This window comes from Ctenocephalides felis, unplaced genomic scaffold, assembly GCF_003426905.1.
Source record: "Ctenocephalides felis isolate EL2017-DRISC unplaced genomic scaffold, ASM342690v1 CF-g0.4_SCAFFOLD_01604, whole genome shotgun sequence".
In the NCBI taxonomy this organism is placed as follows: domain Eukaryota; kingdom Metazoa; phylum Arthropoda; class Insecta; order Siphonaptera; family Pulicidae; genus Ctenocephalides; species Ctenocephalides felis.
Genome location: NW_020537758.1, coordinates 57,830,318 through 57,849,063, shown reverse-complemented (window position 1 = coordinate 57,849,063; position 18,746 = coordinate 57,830,318). Strand labels below are relative to the sequence as shown.

General features: G+C 29.6%; 1 protein-coding gene across 2 annotated transcripts in view; it reads right to left on the bottom strand.

The window, feature by feature from the left end:
• The window catches only part of LOC113372489 (protein FAM102A), a 211,597-nt gene that overhangs the window by 11,532 nt on the left and 181,319 nt on the right, over window positions 1-18,746 (bottom strand). The gene's annotated exons all lie outside the window — the stretch shown is intronic.

The following is an 18,746-nucleotide window of genomic DNA, read 5'->3' as shown; positions in this document are numbered from 1 at the left end:
ATAAAGATTATAATAATAAGTACAAATTTTGTGTATATTTCTATGGGTTCCGTACCAATGTTTACGCTGCGATATTTTGACTCTAAATGCAGCGCGATTGCATCAAGAGTTCAAAATTTTCAAAAAAATTCAAAATTTACAAGAACAATTTTTCAAAAAGTCTTTATTTTTTGCAAAAATTTCAAAATTCTCAAAAATCTAAGTATTTTCTTTAAAAAAAATAGTTTTCGGTACAGAAAGTTCCAGCAATTTGCCTCAAGGCACGATGCCATGCACCACGTTAGTTATTCAAGCATAATGTTTTGTTTGGAAGTATGTAGTTTGGTACATATCAAAAAAGACTTTCGCACTCCTAACAATAAGACCGTTTTTTTCCTATTTCTATAAACAAGTAGTCATTTGGCTAACGTTAATTTTGGTATTTATTAAACTCTATAAATTATTGCTAATTATTTCGATTATTTTAAGTTTTAAGTTTTAGTAATTGCAAAAAAACGAAAATAAAAATTTTTGCATACCTTTATGTTTCAAATAATTCTAAACATTTTGGCATACATTCCTATTGATAGGTGGACATGCTAGTTTTTGGCAAAAGCAGGTCCAGCCGTTTAAAGTTAGGAGACAAAAAGTTCCAAAAATGGTAATTCAGAACAGTCTGATTTTAACTATTCAAAAAACACTATACTTGTGTATTGATGAATTGAAGAACTGATTGAAATTTTGGGGAGGCAAGTCTAGCAGTTTCAGAGATCCAGAGGAAAAAGTTTAAAAAACTTGTTGGTCAAAAATGATCAATAGACATGTGCACATAAAATTATCAGACATTTTATAGAGATTTTCAGAAATAAGTACAAATTTTCTTCAAATTTCTATGAGATCCATACCAATGTTTATACGTTAGACTGCGATTCGGTCCTTACGCAAATTTTTTTAATGTTTAAAAAAAAATTTAAAGTTTAAAGTTTAATGTTTAAAAAAAAGGCACGACGCTATGAAATACTAGTTTTTACTTCAAATAGTTTATTCTGCCTACTGAAGTTGATTCAGTATATCATCAGCATTATACTATATATTTGATGTACACACTCTAAATTTATCTACACTTACTGATCACAACTTTTTCGTAGTACTATCTACGAAATAAACTTTGTAAGCGACAAGGTTATTTTTGCAAAGTCACATTAGAGTCTAGTGATTAGACCATAGCCTGTTCGAAAAAGATTCTTCTAGTTTCCGATTTGTTGTGTTAGGTAATATACGAAGAGAGGGTGGAGAACGTGGCTGGTTGACGCGACGGTAGAAGCCGTGGAGTGACGATAGCGCGGCGGTAAAGGGGCGGCAGAAGTGGAATGGTTCGACGGTTCAGATCGCGCAATGACGTCACAGAACATGCTCACGGCGGCAAAGGACCGAAAGCAACGGCAATAAAGTTGTCGAACTGGGAAATGGGTCACCATATATAGAGATGAGTAAATGATATAAGTTATAGATAAATATCGATGTAGATAATTACGTGGATATTAAAGCAAGCTGAATTGAACAACTAGTTGTGCATGGCATCGTGCCTTGAGGCAAATTCGTAGAACTTACCGTATCGTTTAAACATTCAATTTTTTTCGGTGATTCATGACCGAATCATGATTTTTTTTTGACGATAGATATCATGGTCCTCTAGATCGCATGGTCTTCTAGATCGCAGCTCTACGATAAGTCGTTTAGTTTTAAAAATTCATCAATGTTTGAAAAAATGACAAGTTTTTATTTAAGTTTATTAAAATTAAACCTTCCATCGACGTATTCTCAGAAACTGCTAATTTCAAAAATTCAAAAACCGACCGATGTAATTCGATGAGGAGCATCATTTCTCAGTTTTGTGCGACAGCAGAAAAGTGAAAATTTTTGACTACGCTTGAGCCAAACATTCTGAATCGATTTAAAAAAAATTCAAAAACTATTCGAAAGATATATTATTTGGGAATCGTGCTGATTAGTTTTGGAGAACGATCGGCCAAGCAGTTCCGTAATTAGTAATTCGAAAAAAGAATTCACTCAAATTTTTTATGTTGATAGATATCATGGTCCTAAAAAACATACTAAAATATCACGGCCCTACGATAATTAGTTTAATTTTAAAATTTCATCAACGCTTGAAAAAATATTATAGTCACAATTTGTTTCAAAATTCCTTTCAGTGATGAGTAAATATTTGCATTTCGCAAATTTAAAAGCGAATGCTTGATATTTCACAAAATAATTCATTGTTTTTTTCAAAAAAATTGTTTCGTTTCTCAAGAAATTTAAGATTGCACTAAAGTTCATGTACTAAGCAGTTCTACGAAAATTCGTTAAATTATATAAATCAATTTTGGAATAATAAGATACAATTTTAGATACAAACACACGTCTAGGCACTATAATTAATAAAATTGCAGACAATTTAAATGTGTTTGAGAGATGTCAGTGGAAATCATAATGCTTAGATTTAATGAAAGCGAAAACTTTATTTGAACTAATCGGTTGAAATTTTTATTTAAAAATATTTAAATTTCAATAGCGGTTAATTAATCAATTATTATGACTACGAAATAAAATAAGCTTTTCAGATTTAAAATTATTCCATAAAATATGTTACTACCTATAAAAAATTAAAAACCTTGAAGTCAAATCTGAATCTTGTCATATTTCAATAGCATGAACATTTAAAATTGACTTGTTAGAATAGTTTCAGCAAAAAAATATAAGTTAAATTATTTTCAAACTTGGGTAAGCCTTCAGGTAACTTTAAAAAAATTCCATAAAACACATAGAATCTAAGGGACAGTTATTATTTGATACATGCTTAGATATTAGAGGCTACTAAAACTGCAACTTTAATATCGAAATATAATCAAGTCGCACAACCCTATCACTGGGGAGGATTCTTTAGGGCTGTGCCTCATGCGTTTTGTACACAGATATTGTGCTTTCTCCGTCCGGAAAAATACTATGTATGAGGAGTCACACATTCGCAAGTCGTTAGATATAAATTGAGTCACAACGGCATACTATGTATCAACAATGAGTTACAAGCACTTAGCGGTCCATTGACGCAATAATATTTTTGAGTATATCTTATATCTCATAAACAAGTGGTGCATGGCATCGCGCTTTAAAGCAAATTGCCGGAACTTTCAATACCAAAAATTGTTATTTTTTTGAAAACGATTAACATTTTTGAAAAAAATTTACTTAAAAAATTAGATTTTTGAAAAACTATAAATTTGATAAAAAAAATACTTTTTGTTGAACAAAAAAATTTTTTATTGAAAAAAAATATTTTCTTTATTTTGACATATTTTGGAAATTCTGAACTTTTCTTCAAAGCAATCGTACTGTTTTGACTGCATAGAGATGAAATGTCAAAGCGCGTAAGCGCCGCGTCGCGGTCTAACGGATAAACATTGGTACGGAACCCATAGAAATGTAAACAAAATTTGTACTCATTGTTGAAATCTCTATAAAATATCTGATAATTTAATGTGCATATGTCTAATGATCATTCTTGACCGCCAAATGGCATTTTTTTTACTTTTTTCATTAGATCTCCGAAACCGCTAGACCTGCCTTCATGAAAATTTGATCAATTCTTCATCTTGTCAATACAAGTAAAATACACGTAGATGTATTAGACAAGTAGATACGTTCTACTTGTCTATACAAGTAAAACGTATCTAGGAAACGGCTAGACCTGCCTTCGCCAAAAACTAATCAGAACGTCTCCGTATCAATACGAATCGAATGTTTTTTGAGTTATTCAAATCGATTGATCGGTGTTCCCGAAATCGTCGACAAAAATTTGTATCCGCACACACACACACGCACCCACATACACACACACACATACATCCACTTTTTCTAAGGTATGCCAAAATGTTCAGAAGATTTTGAAACGTAAAGCTATATAAAAATTTTCATTTTCGATTATTTTGCGATTATTATAACTTGCCCTACGGGAATTTAAAAAAATCAATAAAAATTGATCAATGATTGATCCCATAGATTTAAATATTTTAAAAGAGGTAATTATAATTACTAAATATTTTATCGTTCATATAATATACAGTGACTATCTTATCGCACAAAATACTTAAGAATACTTAAGATTTATATTAACTAGAGATGCCGTTTTTAAAAAAATCCCTTCAATAGAAACCAAATGTTTTTTGAATCATTCAAATCGGCTGATCCGTGCGCCTCAAATCGTGGATTAAAAATTGTTTTCAAACATACACACACACACATACAATAACATCTTTTTTGGAGGTATGCCGAAATGTTCAGAAGCCTTTAAAACGTAAAGATAAGAAAATTTTCAGTTTCGATTTTATGCGATTACTAGAATTCCTACAGGAAATTCAGTATTTTCATTTTGTTAAGATTCAGAATTTTCATGTCGATTATTAAGGCATTTCAGGACATTATAGGACATAGTTTAATATAATATTAAATTTCTAAATGACAATAAAATATTTGCTTAATTTTAAAAACTTATGATTCAAAATTTAAACTTTCAAAATTAACTTATAAGAATGTTCCACAATTAGTTATTGGCATAGCCGATTTGGAGATACGAGGCATAATTTTAGTGAGTACTGAGCATTCGATCTACCAAGATCTTTACATAATCTTGATTTGGTATCAAGAGAGGTTATATAAGAGATTATATAATTAGATTAGTTTATATTGTTTATAATACAATAGATCGCAGAAATTGGTTTGCATAAATGTTTGGAAGATGGTACACAAGATATATGACAGAAATGTAAACAGTAAACAAAAGAAAAACAATGAAATCATGTTTTTTTCGATTCGTTAGTTTCAGAGAACGAGAAGTGTGATCTTTTTTCCACGGAAATTTACATAAGAGGTGGAGGTGAGTTTCGTCGCCAATAAATATATCAGAATAACTGTCAAGTGCTGTATTTGAAGCTTTCACAAGTAAATTTTATACTCATTTAACTACTCATTTTAACTACTATTTTTACATTTTAGTCGCATATAAAATTGAATGCACTTATTTCAATAATAAATATTAAAATTGCTAGGAAATATTTATCAAAATCCATCTATTTAAATATTCATATATAACTTTCCTGACTTTTCTATTTTTCTAAGTTAAACAAGTAAATTACCTTAATTTTTAATCTTTGCTGTATAAAGCGTCCCGAAGGCATTATTATTTTCGTTTGTCATCAGTCCGTTTGCGTTTTCTCAATATATCATATTATAGTTTTTGCAACTTTCCTATATCTTAGTTATAGTGGGAAAAGTTTCTGAACATTTTGGCATACCTCAGAAAAAATTGTTTTTGTGTGTGCGGATACAAATATTCGTCGACGATTTCAGACAGAATACGCATCAACCGATTTGAATAATTCAAAAAAACATTCGATTCTTATTGATGGGAAGACGTGCTGATTAGTTTTAGCTTAAGACAGATCCAGCCATTTCGAAGATTCGGGGAAAAAAAGCCAAAAATGGTAGTACTGTTTTTGAGATAACGAAACGTTTTGAACGATTCAAGAAATATTTTATTTGTATTGACGAAATGAAAAATTAAATTTTTGGAAATGCAGGTTCAGTGGTTACGGTAATCCAATGAAAAATGTTAAAAAATGCTATTTGGCAGTCGAAAATGTTCAGTAGACGCATAATCACATAAAATTATTATATATTTTATATAGATTTTAATAATAAGTACAAAATGTATATTTGTTAACTCTAAAACTCAAAATATGAAAAATTCAAAATATAAAAAAATCTAATTTTTCAAAAAAGTTTAAATTTTTCAATAACTTTAAAATTTTCAAAAATGTTATATCTTCAAAGTTAAAAAAAAATTAAGCTGATCCAAAATTTTACGGCACGAGAAGTACCAGCAATTTGCCTTAAGGCACGATGCCATGCATCACTAATTAACTTTAAACTTTCTTAAAAAAATACATAACTGTTCTTTTTAAATTAAAAAATTCTCAAGTGCGTCCATAGGTGTAGAATCTGCAAGTGTATACCATCAGGCGGCTGCAAAATATTTAATTATGCAATTCGACAATTTTCTTTGAGTTTCTAATTCCCAAACATACGCTTCAAAAATTAATCATCAACCCTGATACAATTCTAAAGAATTAAAAACTATTATGCTTTTCAGCATTTCCAAATTTAGAAATTCTGATTTGCAAAATCCATTATTCCAAATACCCAATACTAATGATGATGATGTACTCTATACTAGGAACTGTGTATAAGCTTATATATATAGTAGATATTAATCTATCCTCAGCATATTAATTTACCCTATACATTACGAAAAACAGTCGTAATCCTCTCATCCTGGTAGGCAAAGATAAAAATATACAACTCAGCATCCAAAACAAATATTATGATACAATACTGTTGAACCTTTGTGGGTTTAATGTAATACCTTTGACATATGTACGGTTTTTAGCATATTACCTGGTCCAAATTTTTGCTTGGTAACATTTTTAATGTTATATATATATAGGTTTAATGTAATACCTTTGACATATGTACGGTTTTTAGCATATTACCTGGTCCAAATTTTTGCTTGGTAACATTTTTAATGTTATATATATACATATATATATATATATATATATATATATATATAACATTTAATGTTATATATTAGGGTAGTCCTTAATATGGACATTTTCGAGCAAAGAAGCTCCCAAGAGCTTAAATGGTTCCAAATTGATAAAAAATATTTCTCTCAAAGTTTTAGCTCTTAATATTGTCTTCTAGATAGTGCGCTATTCAATCAAAGTTTTGTATGGAAATAGCATGAACATTTTTTCAACAATTAATTAAAAATGTTAGATATAATTTGTATATAGATATAAATATACAAGTTATGAATTAGCAAACTATATTATAAAACTGTATAAAGCCGATTGGCGTAGGATAAATAAATAATTTGTCGCTAAGTTATACCTAAAAAAAAATTTTTTTTTATTTTTCAAACTTTTTTCCACTCTATTTTCATAAGAAGTTTGATTGAATTGCGCACTATCTAAAAAATAATATTAAGAGCTAAAACTTTCAGAAAATTGTTTTTTATCTATTTGAAATTTTTTGAGACCTTGAGAGCAAGGTATTTCGAAAATGTCCATATTAAGGACCACCCTAATATATTTATATATATATATATATATATATATATATATATATATATATAATATATATATATTTAAAGTAATAAATAATTTTCAAGTAATTTTTCAAAATTATTACACAAATTAAACAAAAATTCCATAGGATTTTCCATGACAAAAAGTTGATAACTTTGAAAAACTCAGAAACTTTTCAATTATGTTCTACTGATGAAAATAATTTACGTGCACATTAATGAACAAAACAGCTGAATTATCAACTATATAAACTTCTAGATTATTTTCTTGGAGTAGTGCAATTGAACTCGGGTTTTGCGCGTTTTGCGCAATGCAAAAGCAGTTTAAGCTTACTGACAGTATTAACAATCCGAATACTATTCTTGAAAATATTGACCAAATTATAAACTACATAAAATTATTCATCTAAATCTAAAATCGTATTAGTGCAACGTATGATTAATAGTAATATAATTAGAATTAGGTGGAAGAAGGCTCAAAAACAAAAACATTCCGATCTCAATTAAAAAATTCAGATTGCGTACTGCGATGGAGAAAACAGTAACAATATTTTGCACTTCAAACTTCTTCGAACCATGCTCTAAGTTTTTAGCTTAAGAACCTGTCATCTGACATTGATCATGAAATAAAAAACTAGTGAGGTGCATGGCATCGTGCCTTAAGGCAAATTGCTGGAACTTCCCATACCGTAATTAAAAACCTTGGTACGAAACCCAAAAAAATTTACACAAAATATGTACACATTAGTAAAATCTCTATAAAATATCTGATACCTATTGATGTACCTATGTCCAATAAACATTTTTGACCGCCAAATGACATGTTTTAACTCATTTTTATTTAGAGTCCATAGCCGCTGAACCTGTCTTCCCAAAAATTTAATCAGTTTTTCATTTTGTCAATACAAGTAAAATGTTCTTTGAATTATTAAAACCGGATGCCCCGTTATCCTAAAAACTGAGTTACCGTTTTTGGCACTTTTTGCCCCGTATTTTCGGAACGGCTATTCCTGCCTTCGCCAAAAACTAATCAGCACGTCACCTTATCTATACGAATCTAATGTTTTTTGAATTATTCAAATCGGTTGATTCGTGTTCCCGAAATCGTCAACAAAAATTTGTATCCGCACACACACACACATACATCCATTTTTTAGTTATATAAAAATTTTCATTTTCGATTTTTTTGCGATTACTATAACTTGCCCTACGGGAAGTTAGAAACTATTTTATATACACGATCCCATAAAATCTGGCACTTATCCGAGTCTTGCATAAATATTTTCAAAGGTTTTCGATATAATAATCATTTTTTGTTTTAGTGCGATAATAATTTATGTAATTAAACATACGATACAGTATTTCATGCACGCATTTCGAATTATAATTCCGATTTGATTATTAATATATGCATTTTTAATTTAATTTCTGAAACATTTTGTTTATAACACATGTGTGGATAACATGCGCAATATTAATGAAGCGAAATAGTGAATGCAGTGGGATAACCAATCAACAGAATAAATATTTGAATTTGTAATATCGATTTAGTTGAAATATTGCATTACTACGAATAGTGTTTATTATTATTTGTACGTTTTAATTTTTTCCTGAATAAATTTATAAATGTATTTTATTCATCATCAATAGACTTCTTCGTCAAATTATCCTACATAACATTCAATTTAATTACTTTATGTAAATACTTTTACCTGAAGGTCGGCAAATATTTTTCTTTTAATTTTTATTTACAGAGCCTATAATTTTGGCCCGCAAGAATTTCATTATAAAAACTATCGTTATTATTATATAGGGCTTGCTTATAGGTAAATGGCTAGAGCGACGGGATCTAAATCAGACGTCCTGGGTTCGATTTCGATTCGACCCGCTTCGAGCAGTCTGATGTCAAGCAGTAGTGACATCGATTTTCCCTTGGAAATACAGAAAGCAATATGTCTCCATTTTCATTTACAATATAAAACAATTTCAATACAATTCTTGGATATTGGCGGCGGAAAGGCTACCACGGACAAAACTAGATGCGTCAAATTATCGATCGGTTTTTTATAATCCCTGATTCGCAAGATTATCCAATTGCACAAATATTTCCCGATGTGCATACACCTGTATATAATTCATGAATGGCTTGCAGAAAGAGAAATTTTAGCAGAAAAAATGTAGATGTTGAATCTTTAAATCTGAAGATATAACAGTTTTTGAAAAGACACTATGTGCCCATACAAATCTATGGCAAAATTTAAATTACATCACAAAGTTTTTAAAATCTGACTTGATTTGCTGCTAAACATGCTAAAGCATATTTTTTTTTTTTTTTTTTTAATAACTCTTTTATTTACAACTGTCCAGTACAGGACATTCAGTAAATTTAATGGATTTACAATAGTCCGCCGAAAAGGTACATTGTATACTACTTTGACTTGTTGGAAAAAACAACTCAGTAGTTGTTTTTTCGATATAAAATTTACAATATTTACTTATTAAATAATTTCTTATAAATAATGATTAAGTTTTTTCCATTTTTTCTCAGGAGAGTTGATTGCTAAAATCCAGTGGCGCTTTTCTTTTCAACCTTCTACGATAGTTCTCTGTTATCAATGAGTTTGCTAATGTATTTGGGTGATTGATTAGCTTGTTTCTATACTTCTGTGCTGTTTTTGTTATTACTTCATTTATGGTAGGTGTATTCGTGTCGGCATGAATTAACCAGTTGGGAACATATTTTGGAGCTCCTAACGCAATTTTCAAAAATTTGTTTTGAAATTTCTGTATAATTTCTATATTGGTCTTATGAGCACTGCCCCACAATTGAATACCATAACACCAAATTGGTTTGAATAAAGTTTTTTATAAAAGTAGCTTATTGTATGCGCTTAGTTTGGATTTAGTTCCTAGTAACCAGTAAAGCTTTTTGGTTTTTATCTCAAGCTGTTGTCTCTTTTTTTTTATATGAGTTCGCCAATTAAGTTTTCTATCGAGGTATATGCAAAGATATTTCACATGGTCTTCTTGAGGCACTTGAGTATTTCCTATTCTTACTGGTGGGCAAGTCTCTCTTCTAAGTGTAAATGTGACATGTACTGACTTTAATCCATTCATTTCAATTCTCCAGGTTTCGTTCCATTTTTCTAATAAATTTAAATGGTTTTGGAGTAACTCAGATGCAGAACTGGAATCTATGTGGCTGGCTAGAATGCACGTATCATCAACAAACGTAGCGATCAAAGTGTTAGTTGTTATTGGTATGTCAGATGTGTATATTAAAAATAGAATTGGCCCCAAGACGCTTCCTTGTGGAACACCTGAGGAAACTGTCTTATTTGATGATTCAGTTTCTAAAATATTTACATAAAAACTACTATTTGACAGATATGATCTTATTATTAAATATAGAGAGTACGTCAAATTCATTTTTAATTTATAGAATAGTCCAGTATGCCATACCTTATCAAATGCTTGTTGTATATCTAAGAATGCTGCTGAACAGTACTTTTTTTCTTCTAGTGATTTATTTATATAATGGACAATTCTATGAGTCTGCTCTATGGTCGAATGCAATTTTCTAAATCCAAATTGGTATTGGGGTATAATGCTTTTGCATTCTAATTCGCTTAAAATTTTTTTAAGCAAAAGTTTCTCATAAATCTTTGGAAGAATAGAAAGTAAACTTATGGGTCTGTATGATTTCAGCATACATGGATCTTTCCCTTCTTTTTGGACGACAATAATCCTGGCAGTTTTCCATACGTCCGGAAATATTCTCAATCTCGAAATAGAATTAAATAAGATAGTAATAAATCTTATTGTTTTAAGTGTAGACTCTTTTAACATCTTGCTTATAATGAAGTCATTGCCAGGACATTTACCTGATTTGGAGTTTTTAATTATTTCCTTAACTTTCCTTAATTCTGAAGCAGAAAATCGGATAGGTACAGTATCTTCAGATGCCTCAACATTTGTAGATAAAAAGTCATGTATAAATTTTTCTTCATGATATGGTATTTGTGAAGGAATTGGTTGGAAAACTTGCTCAAAATAATCTGCAAACGCATTTGCCTTTTCCTGACGATTCCTTGCCCAAGAATTGAATGCCGTTTAAATTTCGTAATTCAGAAATTAATAAAAGCGCGATATCAAAACATTAAATCTTCGATCGAGTTTCAGATTGAATCAACTTGTAATTGCTACAAATTTTTTAGAATTATGTTTTATGACTAAACAACGCCAACTTATATACAGATAAAGTATATAAGACGAAATATAATGCAATTGCTAGCCATATACATCAAAATTAATGAAAATATTAATCTGTGATGACAAGCCGCAATATGTATGACAAACTTTAAGTGCGTTCATTAAATATTAAGGAACAGGGTAGCGCAGTGTTGTAGCCGAAAATTACTATATAAATTAAAAAATATGCGTAAAATTCTTCTTGTTTTGTTTTTACATCTGAACAACATTTGAGAACTTATAATACTATTAGTATTGGATATTTGTTTGTTGATATCTATATTTGTTTGTTACTGGGATTTAGCAAGCCATTTAAATGTCGCGCAATTGAATCATCATTGTTCACAAATTATAGGATTAATAATTGCAAATTATAGAATCTTTAAAATGTTTTATTTTCCAATTGTGAGAAATAATTAATCTATAATACCTTGAAAAGTTTTTTTTCATATATTTGTAGATCAACCACCCGTTTTTAATATCCTGTTAAAACTAATAACATAAACAAAAATATCTTCAATACAATTTACAACATTCTTTTATGATGTTACTCCAGCACATCACGTATCTGTAGTACATTCACAAAAATATGATCTCAATATTGAAACTATCAAAGAAGTAGATTAAAAAGAAGTAGGGGTAAGTCCCCGAGTGTCGGACTTCTAAGGTTATTTATAAATGAATCAAAAAATATTTTACGAAATGTTCATTAAATTATGACTTATATTAGAAAACAAAGTTAGAAATCAAACCAAATTAACAAAAACGCAACTAAATCAATCAAACTTTGGTAACAAAAAATATGATTTTACAAAGTGGCACCTAGTACCGGACATTTCAAGATAACCAGCATTGACATATGTAGCCGTCTCCACACTCTCGAATGTCTGCACATGTGTGTTTGACGAATAATCTTAGATATTGCAAAAAAATAACTATTTATCTACCCTTTTGGCTAGGCCACACCGATGCTCTCAGCTGAAGCATTCATCGTAAGATTTTCATTCTTTGACTAAGACATACGAAAAATGTAGGTGTGTAGTGACCGTTAGCACTAATACAGAACAAAATTAAATCATTAGAATGAATTACGTCAATTCTCACAAGAAATATCAATATAGTTACTGTCCAGCGTTAAGGGACGACTTAGTGTCCGGTGCTAAGGAACAGACATGTTCGTTCATTTGGTGGAATCTACTAAAATTGTTTAAAATATCTAATATTATTCTACCATTTTACGGATAACAATCGAGTACTACTTTTATCTTTGAATGCTACTTAAATGTAAATGCATAAATATACTAGAATTACTTCCATTGATATTCAGGTGACACCGTGATTTTGCGCCTAAAACAGCAAAGGGTTGATCCCGCCGTGGCCGTGTGTGCCCCGGATGAGTCTTGGCGCGTGATCCTGCACCCCTTTCACTTGTATTTTGAAATAAAAAGATTTATACTCACTCAAATAATACGTGTTAAATAGAGTGTCCGGCGTTAGGTCTGAATTTTATCACAATCGTCGTAATTTTAAAAATATACGATATTGCCCAAGCACATATCATTGATTTGCCAAAACAAGAAGATAAAAAATTCTCGAAAACGTTCAGGTCAATTTTTTCCTTGTCAACTAATATTTTTAACACGCTACTATAACATAATTTGCAGAAAACTAATTTATTTTCAAAGAAAATAACAAAACTGGCAATTAAAATATTTTATAAATAATTTAATTTAATCAAAAGTTTACAAAATATCAATAGCTATAAATATATTTTATTAAAAACAGGTTACTATGCCTCCAAAAATATTAATAATCAATTTACAAGAAAAGCACGACTAAGTAAGTTTGTGCAACTATTATGTTTTCCTCCGTATATTTAGCTCAGGACAAAACAGTAATTTGGAACATAATATAAACCAGGGAAAGCAAAGACATCGCGCAAAATAGAAGTCAAATATACTAAATGAAACAAGTGAATAAGATATAAGTGACTACAATATATTTGTAAATATAAGTGATAATATCTCAACTACTCAAATTGTCAGGTACAGCCAAAAATTATCTTGGGTGTTTTAACAATGTGTAAGAAAAGAAATCTAGTAGGATGAATATGATGTATATAGTCAAATTAAAAGACAAAATGTAAAAAAAATGCCGCAGAAAACGTAAGAAGAAAAAGTTACATTAGAAAATAGCAAAACTATACTGCAACGATTTTGAATATCTGCCACCCGATTTAAAAAAAATTCGTGGTGCATGGCATCGTCACTTAAGACAAATTGCTGGAACTTCCCGTACCAAAAATTATTTTTTTAAAAAAAGATTCATTTTTTTTTTGAATCTGGATAAAATCATTTAAATTTTGAAATATTTTGGAAATTTTGAACTTTTTTCAAAGCAATCGCACTGCTTTAGAGCGTAGATTTACGTAGAGACAAAATATATAAGCGCGTAAGCGCCGCGTCGCAGTCCAGCGGATAAACATTAGTACGGAACCCATAGAAATGTGAACAATATTTATATGTATTATTAAAATCTCTATAAAATATCTATCGATATTTGATGTGCATAATTTTTGACCGCCAAATGACTTTTTTTTACTTTTTTTACTCCATATACGAATCAGCTAGACTTGCCTTTCCAAAAATTTAATTAGTTCTTCATTTTGTCAATACAAATAAAATCTTTGAATTATTGAAATCGGACGTTCCGTTCTCTCAAAAACTGAATTGCCATTTTTTTCACTTTCTACCACTTATCGTCGAAACGGCTGGACCTGCCTTGTTGATAAACTAATTAACACATCTCCTTATCAATAGAAATCAAATGTTTTTTCAAATCGTTCATTCTAATCAGTTGAACCGTGTTTCCGAAATCGTCGACGAAAATTTGTATCCGAGCACACACATACATATACATCTATTTTTTTCAGAAATGCCAGAATGTTCCAAAACCTCTGAAACGTAAAGATATATAAAAATTCTTATTTTCTATTTTTTTGCAATTACTATAACATACCCTACGGGAAGTTAAAAGAATGGTTACGACGAAGAAGAATGCAGACGACTTTGTTAAAATATAAACTTGAATTAGACATGAAAGGCATGAAATTATGAGATTGTGAATATAGAAAGCTATTGGAAAAATGTGGTTTTTCCTCTTTCCTCAGCAAATCCACAATTACTATTATTATTATTTCCACTACTGCACTGCAAAAATCTCCAAAAGCTCTAAGAGCCCTGTTTCTATGTACATGGCCCTAAAACGAGGCGAATGATTACATAATTTGCCACGATAATGGCGTCATTTATATGCATGGAATAATGTGAATAATATATATAAATTCAAAATTATCGCGAATTAGAATATTATCTACTTTGGCAAAAATGAACGCTAGCAGAAATTTTGCGTCATAAAACCTGTCATTTTAATTTGATGCCGTTTATTAACAACTTATTATGATTGAATTTTCGATTCAAACAGTTTCATTGTTTTAATTAAAAATTATTTTAATAATGTTTTGAAGATTTTATGAGAATGTTGCAAATAATATCGTATGGAATTTTCTATGCTTTAAAATCCTATTAATTTAAATAAAATATCATATGCAAAAACTTTACATAAATATCTGAAAAATATATACAAGAATATTCAGGAGATATTAAATATAAATTGAATAAACTTATAAATAATTACACATATCGTAATTCTCTTTTCTAACTCAGTAAAATACTTTGATACAAACATGTTACTATTGAAATAGAAACCTATATTTATTGTTATTTTTATAATTTTACACACTTCTTGCAAAATGACTTCTCCGAAATGGACTGATTATTTATAAGCCTCATTCATACAAAATAGATACAAAATTACAGCAAATTAGTTTATTGTATAAAATTAGTCTATTATAGTATATGTTCTTAAGGTATAACGTAAAACTAGCTATAAGTGGAACTCTGTCTTAAGGCAATTAGGGCATCGTGCCTTAAGGCAAATTGCTGGAACTTCCCGTACCAAAAATTACTATTTTTTTTAAAAACGATTAACATTTTTGAAAAAAAATTACTTCGAAAAAATAAGATTTTTGAAAAACTATAAATTTGACAAAAAATTACTTTTTTTTTGAAAAAAAAAATTGAAAAAAAAAATTTAATTTTTTTTTTTTTAATCTTTATTCTTTATTTTGACATATGTTGGAAGATCTGAACTTTTTTTCAAAGCAATCGTACTGCTTTAAATGCGTAGAGACAAAATATAAAACGCGTAAGCGCCGCGTCGCTGTCTAACGGGTAAACATTGGTACGGAACCCATAGGAATGTAAACAAAATTTATACTTATTGTTAAAGTCTCTATAAAATATCTGATAATTTGATGTGCATATGTCTAATGATCATTTTTGACCGCCAAATGGCATTTTTTTTTTACTTTTTTCGTTATATCTCCGAAACCGCTAAACCTGCCCTTATAAAAATTATTAAAATCGGACGCTCCGTTCTATTAAAAACTGAGGTACCGTTTTTGGCACTTTTTGCCCCATATCTTCGGAACGGCTAGACCTACCTCCGCCAAAAACTAATCAGCACGTCTCCTTATCAATACGGATCAAATGTTTTTTAAATTATTCAAATTGCTTCATCCGTGTTCCCGAAATCGTCGACGAAAATTTGTATCCGCACACACATACATACTACGCACACACACACACACACACATAAATCGATTTTTTCTAAGGTATCCCAAAATATTCAGAAACCTCTGAAACGTAAAGATATATAAAAATTTTCATTTTCAATTTTTTTGCGATTACTATAACTTACCCTACGGGAAGTTAATAAATTTTAATAATAGACATATTCTTCACTGCTTATGCCATTACATTACTATTAACAGAGATACTAGTAAAACCAACCATATATGTAGTTTTATATAAAATAGTCCAAAATTATACATATTAACTGGGTGAAAAAGTATTAATTGACTTTTTTAAAATATGTATAAATTTATTTTATAAAATGTTTGGACTATGCCTATAACAAAAAAGAAATATAAATTCCTCCATCTAAACCGAATGAACAGAAGTCAAACCGAAAACAGCAAAGTTTTATTAAGAAAATGGATGGCGCTGAATCCAGTCAATACAAAAACATATATGTATGTAGGTCAAACTCTGCGGATAAAAATAACTATCAAAAACATTAAATCATCAAGTCTAATATTTCCTAAGCAGACTCCAGAAATCTAACAACTAACAAATTATATTAGTTCCAGCTTGTAATAAAATTTTATTAAAAAAAAAGAAATATTTCACAAAATCGATTTTCCGTGTGTTTGTTTATGAAAGCTCCAAATGTAATGGATTATTTTTATAGGTTTACGTTCATGCATGAAACTGCTATAAAAAATATATCGTCATGAAACAATACCGTGCCGAACACCAGCAAGTATTATACACAAGCCTTGCTTGTGAAATATATGAGAAACCATGGCAATTATGGATTAAGGTATTATAACACTTTTCGATCGGCATGGATCTAATTTTAGGTGATATTCGGATGCAAGTCCGAATATTACCTAAACACGTACAGATAAGGACTAAAGTAAGACAGGAGTGAAATATACTACAAAAGTATGAAATATACCGCAACTATGAGAAGCAATAACTTGGAATTATGATATAATAAGAACATTATGTTTTCAATAACATCGGTGCTTAACTTTTGGGAATACTATTTCCAAATGATGAGCCATTCATAAAAATAACTACAAAACCCATCAATGGAAGCAACCCCATTGCTGATGAGAAATCTGGAGTAGCCACAGCAGAATGTAATGGAAAACATCTTCTAACTCGAATCATCAGAAGTTTGTCAAGAATTATTATTAAAAACCAATTCCAAATATTTAATAATATTAGGTTAAAGTTCATCAGTGATATGAAATGTTGTAGAATAAACTGCTAAGGCTATTAAACGTATGAAAAAGATTTCACTTGCTCTATAAGCACTAGAAGAACTCTTGGAGTCAAACATCAAGTTCTAGTTAAATTTTTAACTTCCCGTAGGGCAAGTTATAGTAATCGCAAAAAAATCGAAAATGAAAATTTTTATATATCTTTACATTTCAAAACCTTCTGAACATTTTGGCATACCTTAGAAAAAATGGATGTATGTGTGTGTGTGTATGTATTTGCGGATACAAATTTTCGTCGACGACTTCGGGAACACGGATCAACCGATTTGAATAATTCCACAAACATTCGATTCGTATTGATAAGGAGATGATTTTATAAAGATTTCAACAATAAGTATAATTTTTTTTTTTACATTTCTATGATTTCCATACCAATGCTTAGGCGGCGCGGCACTTGCGCGTTTTGACATTTCGTCTCCATGCAGTTCAAGCAGTACGATTGCTTTGAAAAAAGTTCAGAATTTTCAAAATATGTCAAAATGAAGAAAACATTTTTATTTTCAAAAAAATTTCGTTATCAAAAAAAAATTTTTTTTTTCAAAAAAAAGTAATTTTTTGTCAAATTTATAGTTTTTCAAAAATCTAATTTTTTCGAAGCAAATTTTTTTCAAAAATGTTAATCGTTTTTAAAAAAATAATAATTTTTGGTACGGGAAGTTCCAGCAATTTGCCTTAAGGCACGATGCCTTAATTGCCTTAAGACAGAATTCCACTTACAGCTAGTTGTGAATAATTCAGAACTTTATTTTTTTCCCTATGATTTACACACTTCACATTTGAATAAACCTAGTTTTTGCTGATTTTAAATAAAAGTCAATGCAAGAAAGTATAAACTAGAGGGCGGATGCACAGTAGGTTCAAGCTATACATACAATGTGACATCTAGAACTGATAATATAAGTATTTAAAAACGTAGATCAAATGTTAACTAAAATTCAAATATGACAATGAAATTACAGATTAGCACATAAATATTTATATTTTGTTGTTTCATTTCAATCTAATTTTTTGTTAATGCTCTGATTTTGAATTAAGTACTATTACAATATTTACTTGTTGATTATATAAGTATCAAGTTCAATTATTATTCAAAGTCAAATTCGTTCACAGAGTCTACAATATCATATTAATTTTGCATGCAGATCATACTGTAATATCTAAGACCAATAAATATATATGCAATTTACGAATATATACTTTTGTAATAATAACAGGCATGCTGTGACTAATCATACAACAAATATTATTATTGACATAATAATGCATAGATATATGAAAAATACCAACACTCTCTAAATATGAAATAGAAAAATTAATGTGTGATACTTTATGTAG